Source organism: Myotis myotis, unplaced genomic scaffold (genome assembly GCF_014108235.1).
Source record: "Myotis myotis isolate mMyoMyo1 unplaced genomic scaffold, mMyoMyo1.p scaffold_m19_p_8, whole genome shotgun sequence".
NCBI classification, from domain to species: domain Eukaryota; kingdom Metazoa; phylum Chordata; class Mammalia; order Chiroptera; family Vespertilionidae; genus Myotis; species Myotis myotis.
In genome coordinates this window covers 17,879,009-17,892,651 of record NW_023416390.1, presented here as the reverse complement: position 1 = coordinate 17,892,651, position 13,643 = coordinate 17,879,009, and the positions used below count along the sequence as shown (strand labels likewise).

At 39.2% G+C, this 13,643-nt stretch overlaps 1 long non-coding RNA gene across 1 annotated transcript in view; it reads left to right on the top strand.

The window, feature by feature from the left end:
- Nucleotides 1-13,643, top strand: part of LOC118662156 — an 88,271-nt gene that overhangs the window by 63,948 nt on the left and 10,680 nt on the right. The window contains exon 8 of the long non-coding RNA XR_004969604.1: nt 545-680. This is a non-coding gene — a long non-coding RNA (uncharacterized LOC118662156). The remainder of the gene's footprint in view (nt 1-544; nt 681-13,643) is intronic.

Here is a 13,643-nt window from a genome sequence, read left to right as displayed (position 1 = left end):
TTCTCCCGTTTGAGTCTGGGTCGCTAAAGACTCGCCCGGATCTGGAGCTCAGAGTCTGTGACTCCCTCCCGATTGAAAACGCCAACCCCGCCCTCCGCCGCCGCCAGCCCGCTCAGCGCACTCCGCACCTCAGAACTTGACTTCAGCACTGCGCCTCCTCTGAGTGTCCGTATGCGTTTCTCTTTCCTCCTAGTTGTAGGACTTCCACTCAGCCAGCCTTCCTGTGGTTCTGGGTGATGTCCCTTCCGTCTTTTAGTTTCACTTTTGAAGTAGTTGTTCAAAGCAGCAAACTCCGGCGTTAACCTATGCCGCCATCTTGGTTCTCCCCCAATTCTGTAGTATTAATCTATGGAAAGAATACATTTTGATGCCAATAATCAGCAGTACATTTCTAGCCCGTGACTAAAGATGTTTAATTAAATTGAATTATTGATCTAAGTTATTTACTACACAATGGCTGAAGTTAATCAGGTTTATGACCTTTATATATCTGTGGTTTCATGAGAGAATCACAAAATATTTTTCTCATGCATTTGTTTTCCAGCATGACCACTGCCTCTCCCACCCAACATCCTGCTCTGGGCCTGGCACTGAGCTCATATGATTGACCTGCATTCTAACAACCAGGAAGCATGATGCCCAGAGGGTTCCCAGCCTGTCTGATCCTGCCCCAATGCTTGGTAACCAAGTACTGCTTTACTGATTGCGGTCTACTCACTCCATACTTCCTGGTTCCTGATCCTGGCTGCAAACTGGTTTTTAAAATATTCCTAAACTTTTGCTCTAGGAAATGAACTTCCTGAATCAGAGGACTCTGATAGTAAGGTGTTTAATTTCCTTACTAATGCAGAAATGAAACTATAGACCAGAGTTTTAGTATGGATTATTCCTATGGCTGTGGATGTGTGTGTCAGTAAAATAGACAGTACCCTATATCTTTTATCCTAGTAAACCCACTCCCTTTACCAAGGGCAATTTACCCTTGTCCAGAATGATTTAGTTTGGTGTTGGTAATCCCTGCATTATAGGAGATTATTATCTGTGACATAATGCACTTGCTTCCTGATTAAGAATGATACAGCAGGAAGAATATGAGTAGGGATGTGAGGAAAGGAATCTATATTACTGTGTACAGAGTGATTTATAATAATATGGTAGTTGGATATGACAACCACTTTTTATAAATGTAATTTTTCGTATCTATAAGCAATAAGAACAACAGGAAGAAGGGGGAAGAGAAGAAGAAAAGGAAGGCAGGAAATAAGAAAGGGAGGAAGGAAGGAAGAAAGGAAGGAAGGAAGGAAGGAAGGAAGGAAAAGAGAGGAATGGAGAGAGGGAAGAAAGGAGGGAAGGAAGGAAGGAGAGCAGACAGGAAGGAAGAATAAAAGGTAGTGATGGAGAGAAGGAAGAGTAAAAAAGGAGGGAAGCCAGGAGGGGCAGGCAGAATAAGAGAGATAGAAATTATTTTCTTCTCATAAAACCCATTAATAAAATATTTCAGAAAATTTGGAAATTTATTTAGAGAATTTAGTGTTCACCTCGTAGAGATTGTTTAACTCAAGTGGGTCCTAATGAAGTACCAACTAAAAATTATCTTTAATTTGTTGCATAGAGAGGTATAAATGAAGTGAAACTGATTAAGCTCCTAAGAATTCTTAATATGATAAAGAAATCATACCAGGCCTTGAGTGCATGCCCTGTTTTATGAGTGTTTTCAAAAGGGGGTGATTTATTGTGGCAGGAATAAAATAATACAGCAGGCATTGTTTTCTTTCTGGTTCTGCCTGCTGGTAAATCCTATGACCTTATGTTATCTATCCATGCTCTTGTTTCCATTTGTGAAAAACAGCAATCCTGTAACTTAATTTATTTTATATAAGCTTGGGGTACCTTTGAAGCATTTATGATAACAGAAATATCAATGGCAATAATATCAGGATAGTTCTTCATTTAAAGAAAAACCTTTTTTAAATATATTTTATTGATTTTTTATAGAGAGGAAGGAAGAGGGATAGAGAGTTAGAAACATCGATAAGAGAGAAACATGAATCAACTGCCTCCTACACACCCCCTACTGGGGATGTGTCCACAACCAAGGTACATGCCCTTGACTGGAATCAAACCTGGGACCCTTCAGTCTGCAGGCCGATGCTCCAACCACTGAGCCAAACAGGGTAGGGCAAGAAAAACTGTTTTAATATTTTTATCAGTGTCTCCTGGTAAGACATTCACATAACAAAATCCCTGATTGTAGCACTTGTTGGTGTGCATATATCGGAATTCTCAGAAGAGAAGCCAACGTTTGACTCAGCTGAAAGATTGATCCCTACTGCTGGATCCTCCCATTTGGAATAATGTTCCAGACAATTTGTACTACCACTCCCTATCCTGAACAAACACATTAATTCTGTTTTAATTATGTGCCAATATGTCCTTTATGTGAAATTCCCAGATATGTACGGTAGAAAGTCTTTGGGAGTTATTTTAGGGGAGTCAAGGTTTAGTCTCCATAGCTGAATTCTTGGAAAACCAATCTTGTGTCTAACATGGTCCCTCTAATGAACAGCTGATGGTGAAAAAAAAAAAAAAAAAAAGACCAAGGAACCAAGGAAATACTTGCCAAAAATAGGTCTAAACTAGGCATTTGTTTCAGGCTTCACACATCTGCTTCCCAGTATTGAGTTAAGCCTGGGAATGGGGAGGATATGCTGGTTTGGAAGTGCTTAAGTAAAGTTGTTATTTCCAGTTCTACAAAATGGGGATCAAGGATTAATCAAAATGTTTTGTTACTGAATGCTGGTGTGTGTGTGTGTGTGTGTGTGTGTGTGTGTGTGTGTGTGTGTGTGTCCAAATCTTGATAAAATTTTAATCTGAATTAGCAGACTTTTTCTGTCAATAAATATTTAAAACATTACATTCTATGAGTTACATTTATATTAGTTCTCCTTCCTTGATATTGGAATAATCCCTCATATTTCATACCCAATTAAGAAAAGTATATCTAGACTCTGAGTCGTGATGCAATAACTTCTTGAATGCCCTGGAATGTGGTGACCCTTGTTTTAATAGACTCACATATGCACTATGTGGATTTTCATGTCTCTATTGTGTTTCATGGTGTTTTTGGATCCCTTGCTGAAAAGAATCCACGCTTCCAAAACAGAGCTTCAGCAATCATGTGCCTAGATTAATCTGTCATCACCACGTCAACACCCTTTGCGGCAAAAAGTTCAGAAATTCAGCCTTCCTGGCTTCTGAACAACTCTTTGGATACAGAAAAGACAGACAGCCTAGGTTAGGCCCCTAGGTCACATATTGCAGAGAAGAAATCAAATTTATCAGATAAACTCAAATCAGGGAAAGTTAAAATGATTTTTGAACAAAATACATCTTGGGGAGTTTCTGTACGAATAACACAGAGCTCTGTCATCAACAAGGTGTAAGTCATTCAGAATGAGGATTCTGAGAGAGATGATTCACGTCTCTTGGATAAATGAACATAAAAGCAATTAGCAGGGTGTGAGTTATTTGGTTTCTAAATGTCCTGACAGTTATGACAACCAAATTTAGATTTTTATCTGTCCAATGCTGGTTTAAGTCAGCATTAAATTAACTCTCTTTCTCTTGGAGTCACTCAGAAACTTTTTTTTCAAAAAACTCCATTTAAATACTTATGGTTACACTTCCTGTTTAAGGAAAGAGAACATGACGAAACTATATGATTCCAATAAGGAGATGTGTCATCCCAGTGAGCATGTCCAGTGTAATGTGGAACTTCACGACTTATGATGGACAGCAAAGTGCCTGCTCAGCACACGCCACACACATGATAAACTGAGCACTGCTAAATGTAATTGCTCTGAATTCTGCAAAGGACACTTCACATACTCAAGGCTGTCTCATTTCCTTGCTCAAGTGAAATTGATCACCTAAGATGCACACATTGACACAGGCAGAGAGAACTGAGGACCATGAGGAGATTAGGAAATTAATCATATCCCAGTGATTTATTCCTTGGTTCATCTGAGTGTTTACATAACAGTATGGGAGGCAGGTAGAAGACTGCTGATTAAAAGGAAAGTGGTGGGAATATGACTGAGCAGCATCCAAATATGGGCCCTGTAAATTTCTAGTCGGATAACCTCAAGCAATTTAACACGTCCCTCCCATGACTCAGTTTCTTATCTCATAGATCTATTTTGAGTATTAAATGCAATGATGCTTACTAGATTATAAGCTTCTTGAAAAGATGGTCCACGTTCAACAGCCTAGTTCACTGGTAGATCTCTGGTATCCAGCATAATGTCTAGTACATAGTAGATGCTCAGTAAATGTTAGATGCGTGATTATTAAAATGTTTACCATAGTCCCAGGCACAATGTAAGTAAATATAATGCTGGTGATAATGATCACATTTCTTAGGAAACCCTTCAATATTTTCCCAACACACTTAGAATAACTTGCAAACTCCTCTAAGGCCCTATGTGATTTGACTTGTTTCTATCTTTGCAGCGTCATTTTAAATTAATGTTTCTTCTACCTTCAGCCACACTTTTCTCCTTCGCTGTCTCAAATAAACCAAACTTCTTCCTATATCAGGACCTTTGTGTGTACTTCTCTCAGTGTGCTCTTGCCTCTTCCATTCTGCATCCAGTTCTTCCCAACACTTGGTGCTTCTGATCAAGAGCTATCTAGGCAGAGCCCACCGGTAGATCCTTTGCTGTAAAATCACAGAAGCCATGCCCATAGATTTCTACATCAGCCTACTTCATGGTCCACAGAACCATGTGGCCATGCTTAACTTCCTGAAAACTCAACTGGTTTACTCATGCCAGGGTTGAACAGTGACATCTTTCTGATTATTTTCAGACCTTTATTACCTCAGGGTCCATAATTGTATAAGGTGTAATTCTAGAATAACTTTTTTATACTATAATATCATAGTTGTTCTGCATCCCTGATTATACACTAATTGCTGGCGTCATTTGTAACGGAAGCTTTAAAGTTCCAGGGCAAAAGAAAGTTAAAGATGAGTGTCTGGAATTGGTTTTCTGATCTTATTAGATTTGAATGCCAGTGATAAAAGAGATACCAGGAATCCATTGACAGTTATTTAGATGTTTACTTTCAATACCTGTATCAAGTACCTACAAGGAGCAAGTCCTTAGGAAGATCAAGTTTCTGCTATAGAATATCCTAGTGAAAATAACTGTATAATGGGATATATTACTTGTTTTTAAATGTTCTGGACAAATTTGGGGAAAAATGATGTGGTTAGAGTTTTAAATTCCCAGCTAAGCAAATCAGATTAGATTGGAAGGAAATAATGTTGAGTCAAGCTGAATTTGTTAAAAAGGGTTTACTATGTAGAGATTCTGGGTTCATGGAGATGCCTTGAGCAGTGAAGAAAAAGTCTAATAATTTGTTTGACTGGTTGACTGGAACCTAGACCCAAAGTTAACTTACACTCAATACAACTGTAATGCTAGAACTTTCTCAGTATATTGTAGAGAAGGTATCCAAAGGCTTAGAGAGATTGGAATGCTGGAGTGTGTTTATTATATAAGACCTGCTGACACACCCCTTAACCTTGGGAAAGCCCAGAGGACATTCCCTATCCCAGGGCTGGGCAAGGTTGCAAGAAATATATTCATGAGGAGAGCTCTCGCTTCTTTGAAGAGCTTTATGGGGATGTTTTCTACAGGCCAAGAATGATAGGGGAATGCTTGCCAGAAACTAAACTCCTGGAATTCAGTGGAGAAAATGGGAATTGCTAGATGGCAACAGATAGTGATTGCTTATCATTACCAAAGACAATGTGGATACCATGAGTACAGTCGGCAGCAGAGACACTGTAGAAATCAGGATGACTTAGCCCATATAGATCTTTGATATTGGCTAGATGATAATGATGATGATCCTAACATTGAAATCAATGACCAGCTACTAAAGTTTTATTTAATAAAGTCGAACAGAAGTCTGATGTGAGTCACCACAGCAAAGAGTGATGACCAGTCCTTCAACCAATTCCCAGACTTGGGCTGGTTAATAGAGTCAGAATTGCTTGAACAAAGGGGAGTCCAGATTCCTTTGAGGAAGAACCCTGCTCTCTAGCCCAAAATTTACAGGACATTTTCCCCTCTAGCATTCTTCAGTGGGAACTGAAAATACTCACCAGCATGAATATTCATTGGGAAAGGGGAAAGGATCCAATTATTTAGGGATTACTAGACACTGTCTCTGAAATGACATTCATTCCTGGAAACTCAAACATTACTATGGTTCACCACTCAGAACAGGGGCTTAGGGGGGTCAGATAATAGATAAAATGTTGGCTTGGACCCAGAGTGTCCCCAAATGCAACATGTCCACAAATGCTCCCTGGGAAGTTGCCCCGCCCCAGCCCCCCATTTCAGGATATATAGTTGGAATGGATGTGCTTGGCAAATTTTGAAATCCTCACATTGCTATTATGGCAGGAAAGGCCACATGGAAGCCATTGCAACTGCCTCTGCATACAAAGATAGTAAACCATGAGCATTACCACAGGATTGCAGATCACAGTGACACGACCAAGTACCTGAAAGGTGCACAGATTTACCAATAGAGTGAGCTCCTTGAAGGCACAATCTAGGTGTTGTTTCTTATTAAATCACAAGGTCAGGCAGTCAATAAATGTTTGTTGATTTTTTAAAAAAAGAATAACCTTTAGGTTTTTCTTTTCTATTTTCATCTATTAATGTGCTAAGAATTAAATCAATTTTGAATTGGGAAAAACAGATTTTAATCCTCTTATTTTAAAGATAAACAGAGGTTTAGTACTTACTCAAATTTAAACAACTACATTAGGAAGGACCGGCATTAGAATTCAGGTCTCTTGGCTCTTAGTCCCTGCTTTGTCTTCCCCAGTATGTAGCTTAATTGCAATGAAAATAACTTGCCCTTTGAAAAGTAATGTATACATTTCAACACGTCACATGTGCTATCTTACATAATGCTTCCAAGAACTCTCTGAGGTGAGCAGGGCAATTATTTCATCTTTCAAATAAAGGAGTAGAGAAAAAAATCAAGTTAGTTATCCAAGGTATCTATTTTTCATGTAAACATAAAACAAATTTTCCTTTTATATTTTTTAAACGATATTATAAAAGTGATTTGTATTCTTTTTTGTCTTGCACATGGCTGAATTTGTTGAATGTGTGAATTAGCGGATTTGTGGATGAGAGACTAAGAATCGCTTATTTCACTGTATTCATGATGAATGTGTGACATCAAAGAATCTACCTGACTCTCATGGCCAGCGTAGATGTGATTGCTTATCATTACCAAAGACAATGTGGTCAGTGACAGACAGTGACAGTCATTATTATGAAAGACTTTTGTAATGGGAAATCAAAAGATTATCGAGTGTCTTTTCAGTAGACTACTGAGTGTTGTCTAGATAGCATAGCATCTCCGGGGCTTGTCTGATTCCAGGGAGTGTGATCATTCGATTGTCTCTGGTTGCTGTGTTGAAAATTCTGTAGAGATGGAAGTTAGCTTGTGGGAGGCAGATGGTCATGCAGGTGTTTCAAGACCATAGTGAAGCAAATAAGTCCTGTTCTGCAAGTGGGGAGAATTTTATACCCAACATGCCATTTGGGGCGGGGGCGGGGGGGCATTGGAAAGAGCTGGGTAACTTTGGGCAAGTGTTTTAAACATAAAAGCCTATGTTATAAGAAGTACTGTTTCTGCTGAAGACTGTCGTGTGGGACAATCCAACAAAATGGACAACTTCCTCAAATGTTTCACTTTCAAAAATGGCTGCATTCAAATGACAGGTAGTGTGATATGAGGAAAAGAATGGTGAAAAAATACCTGGACCCTACTTCTGGCCCTGGGTCCCACTAGCTACTTGACCTTCTGAGACATATGTAACCTCAGAGCCTGCAGTCCTTCATTGGTGCTATGAACTCCATAACCACTCTCCTTTCCTCACAGGGTGTCCTCTGGGAAGCATTTTACCAACTGCATGAAAACCGAAGATGTTACCACATCAAGAACTGCTTTATATACTTTCTTCTCACTCCGTACTTTTCCTTGTTAGACCTTAAGCCAATGCAGAAATTATAAACTTTTCAAATTTTTTGCAATGTTTAGGGTCTGCCTCAATCTCTGTGTTATTGACTCTGATTACACAGACCATGTCTTCCTTCCTCCCTTCCTTCCTTCCTTCCTTCCTTCCTTCCTTCCTTCCTTCCTTCCTTCCTTCCTTCCTTCCTCTCTTCCTTCCTTTTTTTTTTTCCATTAGTTTTCTATTACCTAGCAAAATAATACCTGGCACTTAGAATCTATTCAATAAGTTGTTGAGTAAGAAAGTTAGTGAATGAATAAATGAATGAATGAATAAAATCAGGTTGCTTTTACCTCTGTGCTCCTCTCCCCCCTGACTGCATTGCTTTTTCTAGTAGAAATGCACAAGTTAACTGAAACAGGTGAAAGAGTTTGTTTAGGAAAACAAAACTCATCACATTCCCCAGACTTAGGGCAGTGATTTCTTAGAGGTTGAGAATCTTCCCCCTCCTCCACTGGGGTTAGGAATTCCATTAGTGACAGGGATACCCTAATCCACCAAAGCCAGGGTATCTCAGCTGTGCAGTAAAATACTTACAGGATTTGCTCAGCCCTGTAGCCTAATGGGTTTCTGGATAGCCAGGAGCATCTTCCTTCAGGATTTTTCTTTTAGGTCCAGCCAGAACATTTAGAAAAGTTATGGACTTTCAGAATGTCAAGCAAACAGCCTCTTTTGAAGCACAGGCTTCATTGTTCTTTTATTATAATGACAAACATTTACGTACCCATAGGATAATGGGATCATTTGCATTAACAAATGAAACCAAAGCAAACCAAAACCCAAAGGCTTTTCTTGCCCTTTCTTCATGGTGATGGCATGGATTTTGTGGTGAACTGATCTGTACTCAGGACTACATTTGGCATCTTTGAACACAAGTTCGATGGTTAATCACTTATTCCCCGATGTCCTTTCATTACATTCCTGTGCTTGTATAAGTATCTTTCCCTGTACATCACATTAAGGGTATATAGGCAATTCTAAAATTAAATAATAAAGATCCTATAAACCAAGTTCTAGCTCCAAATAGTAAATTCTGAAAAATATTGGATTTTCTTTTCATTTTTTAACAAAGAGGAAGTAATGATCTTTTGAGTCCAAAGAGATAGTGAAGACATCTTGAGAAATGATCCAAGCTCAAAAAGTAGCTCAAAATGCATCTATTTCTCTTGCCAAAGGTGAACACACCTGATTTTACTTCAGGTGGGTAGTCCATAAATTGGTTGGCAAGAAGAAAGTGAATTTGGGAGATAGTTAGAATGAAGCATGAGAGACTGCCAAAGAAATAAACTTGAGCAAATGTAACCATGTTATCTTGATTCCCTGCTTCCTCCTCCGTCTTCTCTGGCTATAGAATTCGTGCAGCTTTAATCAGTCCTATTTGTTCATTCTGTCACCAGATGGTGCCACACGTGTGATGGCTCTGTGTGTAGCCCTCCTCTCTGGGCAGGCACAGAGCTGTGGTCTTGCTAGAACTCACAGTTAAGAGCATGACAGTGCTACCGGCTTATTTCCCATCAGCCTGTCTATATTTATGCCTCTCCTTGCCGTGTAGTGTTATTTTTTATTTTCCATCCTCCAAGGCAGTTTCCTCTTATTTTGTTCCAATGAATTATTAAATATTACTTTGTGATAAAAAGTTTAAGAATTTCTTTTTCAAATTGTAATGTGCCTTCTCTAATTTTTGTGCCCTGATAAGATACGGTTTAATAGGCAATGCCAAACTGAAATTTATGCCATACTGGGTGTGTGATGGGAGTTTTGATAATCTCTACTTTCATAGTTATTAAGGAAAAATATGGGAAAATAAAAATTGCATAAGGTAAATGGCATATTGGAGTTTATTCTGTCAAAACTTTTTTCAAGGAGTCACTATATCAGTAGTTTTTTTGTTTTTTAAATCCTCACCCATGTATATTTTTTCCATTGATTTCAAGAGAAAGTGGAAGGGACAGAGGAGAGAGACAGAGAGAGAGAGAGAGAGAGAGAGAGAGAGAGAGAGAGAGAGAGAGAGAGAGAGAGAGAGAGAGAGAGAGAGAGAAGGGAAGAGGGGGAAAGAAAAAGAAAGAGAAACATCAATGTGAGAGAGACATATCAATTGGTTGCCTCCCACACAGCACACACCCCTGCCAGGGCTGGAGAATCTGTTACCAATATAAGATGCCCTTGACTGGGAATTGAACCCACGACCCCTTCATCCATGTGCCAATGCTCCAACCACTGAGCAAAACCAGCCCGGGCATATCAGTAGTTTTTGTTGATGTGAGAGAATGTAGGATATGCTCATTAAGAGAAATATAACTATACAATAAATAAAATTCAGCAAAATGAATGCAGGCTAAGTGCACTAAAAGAAATATAACTATGAAATAAATAAAAGTAAACAAAACATAGCAAAGAGAATAGCCCACACAAAATAAACTATGTGATTTTGATGTACACAAGCAAAAAATACAACATCAAGGAACACTTTGGTCTCTGAATTTTGTAGTCTAATATTCTGATTTCTTTGTCAAAGCTATAAATCATGAGCAGTAACCACAAGTTCCAACTGTTTTAAGTCAATTCTCATTTCAGATATTATGCCCCATAGTCTCTTAAGCCTATACACTTGGAATCTGAATGCCATCTATCCCCATTTCATTTTTGTCCAAAAGCCTCTTGACAAGGCTTTTCCCTTACTGCTTTACACTTTCTCTTGTCCTCTTTCTTTTGTTAACCAGGATCACACACACCTGCTAAAGCACAACTCTTGCATTTCTCTTTACCATAACTGATTTTTCTGACCATAGAGGTTTTGGGTTTTTTTCCCTTTGCCTTTCATGATCATAAAGGACTCTTAGGCAAAAGTGTCCAGCTATAGCTGAGGCTATTTTAGAACTTCCCATTCTTAACATGGATTAATATACATCAAGAACTAGTGCAGGAATCATCAGAGTATTTGATTCTCCATAGTCATTGCTTGTCTTTCTTCCTATATTCCAGCAGCTGAACACTCAATCTTAAATCTAATCCCTCTGTGAACACCCTGTTCCCATAGCTATATTTTTATTTCATTTTTATTTGTAGTAACCCAAATTGCAGCGGGTTCTGAATTTGAAAAAGATAGGAAATATGAGTTTTACTTCTTTTTGTGAAAACTTTTATCACACTGGTCCCTGTAGAGAGAATGGGTACAATGCAAGAAATAGTAGTTTCTCCTTTGGTTAAAAAGGAGAAAAATTAGCATTTCTGTTAGTAGGGCATTTATTTTTAGGTCACAAAGTATTGTACGATCACCTGTAGAACAATGGTTTATGAAGGAGGAGAACTTTCCCTCCATACTATAGAGTAAGCTACATCGATGGCTCATGAAGCTGTCAGCAAACCTTGAGTGTACTTCAGATGTGTACTAGCTGAGGGTTACCTCACCAAGTTCTCATTTAAGGGTGAGGGGAAAATAAACAACAAATTTTAAAAACCCTTTCAGGATACATTATTTTTAATCTTTTTCAATTAAATAAAAGGGCAAGAGGAAGCTTGATGTAGCTATGAATTAATTTAAAAGTAACAAGAGTGAATGTGTATTTGGTAGCACTAAATAATGTACAAAAATCACTCATGTGGGAAATAATTGTAACACATAATGGAACATGGCTTAAAGGATTAGACAGTTCTATAAGCATTAATGAAATAAGTAACCTGATAATAGAGGCAAAACAAAAAAGTACAGAGCACATAGTCCCTTTATGACTGTCATTTTGACATATTATTCCCAGTGGTGTGTATGTGCGGGGGGTGTTTCTTTCTGACAGAGGAAAACATTTTGAGAATCTAAGTATCCTATCTAATAATAGACAAACATGGTAATTGACTGTACCTTCGCTATGCCTCCCATTGGCTAATCAGTGTGATATGCAAATTAACTGCCAACGAAGATGGCAGTTAATTTGCATACATAGGCTCCAAGCAGTGGAGCGAAGCCTGATGGCCCAGGCCTGAGGAGCAGTGAGACCTGACGCCCCTGGGGCCAGCGGAGCAGCGAGGCCTCAAGGCCCCGGGGCCGGCGGAGCAGTGAGGCCTGATGTTTCCGGGGCCGGCTCCAGCCAGAACTCGGCCAGAGCGAAGGCCTGGGCCCCAGGTGCTGGAGGCAAACGGTGCCAGCAGCCAGGGGAAAGGAAGGCCTATTGCATGAATCTCTTCATGCAACAGGCCTCTAGTCCTATATAATAAAAGGCTAATATGCAAATCGACTGAACTGCAGAAAGACCAGTTGCTATGATGCGCACTGACCACCAGGGGGCAGATGCTCAATGTAGGAACTGCCCCCTGGTGGTCAGTGCACTCCCACAGGGAGAGCACCGCTCAGCCAGAAGCCGGGCTCACAGCTGGCAAGAGCAGCTATGGTGGCAGGAACCTCTCCCGTGACCGTGCTAAGCTGGCAGTTGGACATCCCCTGAGGGCTCCCGGACTGTGAGGGGTTGCAGGCTGGGCTAAGGGCCCCCCCGCCCCCCCACCCCGAGTGCACAAATCTCATGCACTAGGCCTCTAGTTATTAAATAGTAGTTTCCCTTATGGGATCCTAATGAAGGCTCACTTGGTCAGTAAGGGGGAGACATTGGTCACTCCATGGAGCGCAGCACAGAATTAAATAAATCCAAATAGCCTGTCTCTCCTCAACTTACCCTCACAACTTGGATAAACAGTGAATAAGGCCCTGGCTCTAAGTATAAATTAATTCATCACTTTGGAAAAAATGACAGGTTCTAACATCAGTTAAATTTCACCAAACTGGATTCTTGGGGAAATGGGGAAGGAATGCGTTGATACTGCTGCTAATGCAGTTTAACACCTAGCTTCAGGTTTTCTAGCTACTCATACTTTATCTGATGGATTATTTTTTTGAAAGGTAGGTATTTGCTGATCTAACTTTATGTGATCACTTTATTTTCAAAACGATGTTTCTCTTCCTGACTGGAAGCTATATCATGAGAAAGTTGGTGATATTTTTGTATCCAATGATCAAGTTTCTCTGGCACATTTTTAGGTGTGACCACTGCTTCCACAAATATATGAAAATTTGTTAACGGTAAAATAAACATGATAGAAGGGATGTATATGTATAGATATTTTAAAAGTCATATAATACTACTGAGTTTATAATAAAAACAGCAGAACCTTGATATATCCAATTCCATTTCACTTCCTTATACTCTTGGCAACCATCTGCAACACTTTTAACTATTCATTCTAGTATTTAAGTCTGTATTTCCAAGTGACATGCTTTATTATTATTTCTTGATTCTTTAATTTTAGACATTATCTATGAACTTCCTGTTATTAAAGATGAGAATTTAGCTCTGTACACCCCTGCCCTGTCACTCCTGCCACATTCCCTCCGACATTCACTCATACAATCTTCTTTCTATTCTGCCAATAGAGATATTTTACAATTTGGTGTTAAATAAATATTCAGAGCTTATATTACTGATATTATTATTATGGAAGTATTATTTAGAGATGATCAATATAATGATAATTACAATTTTCTTTT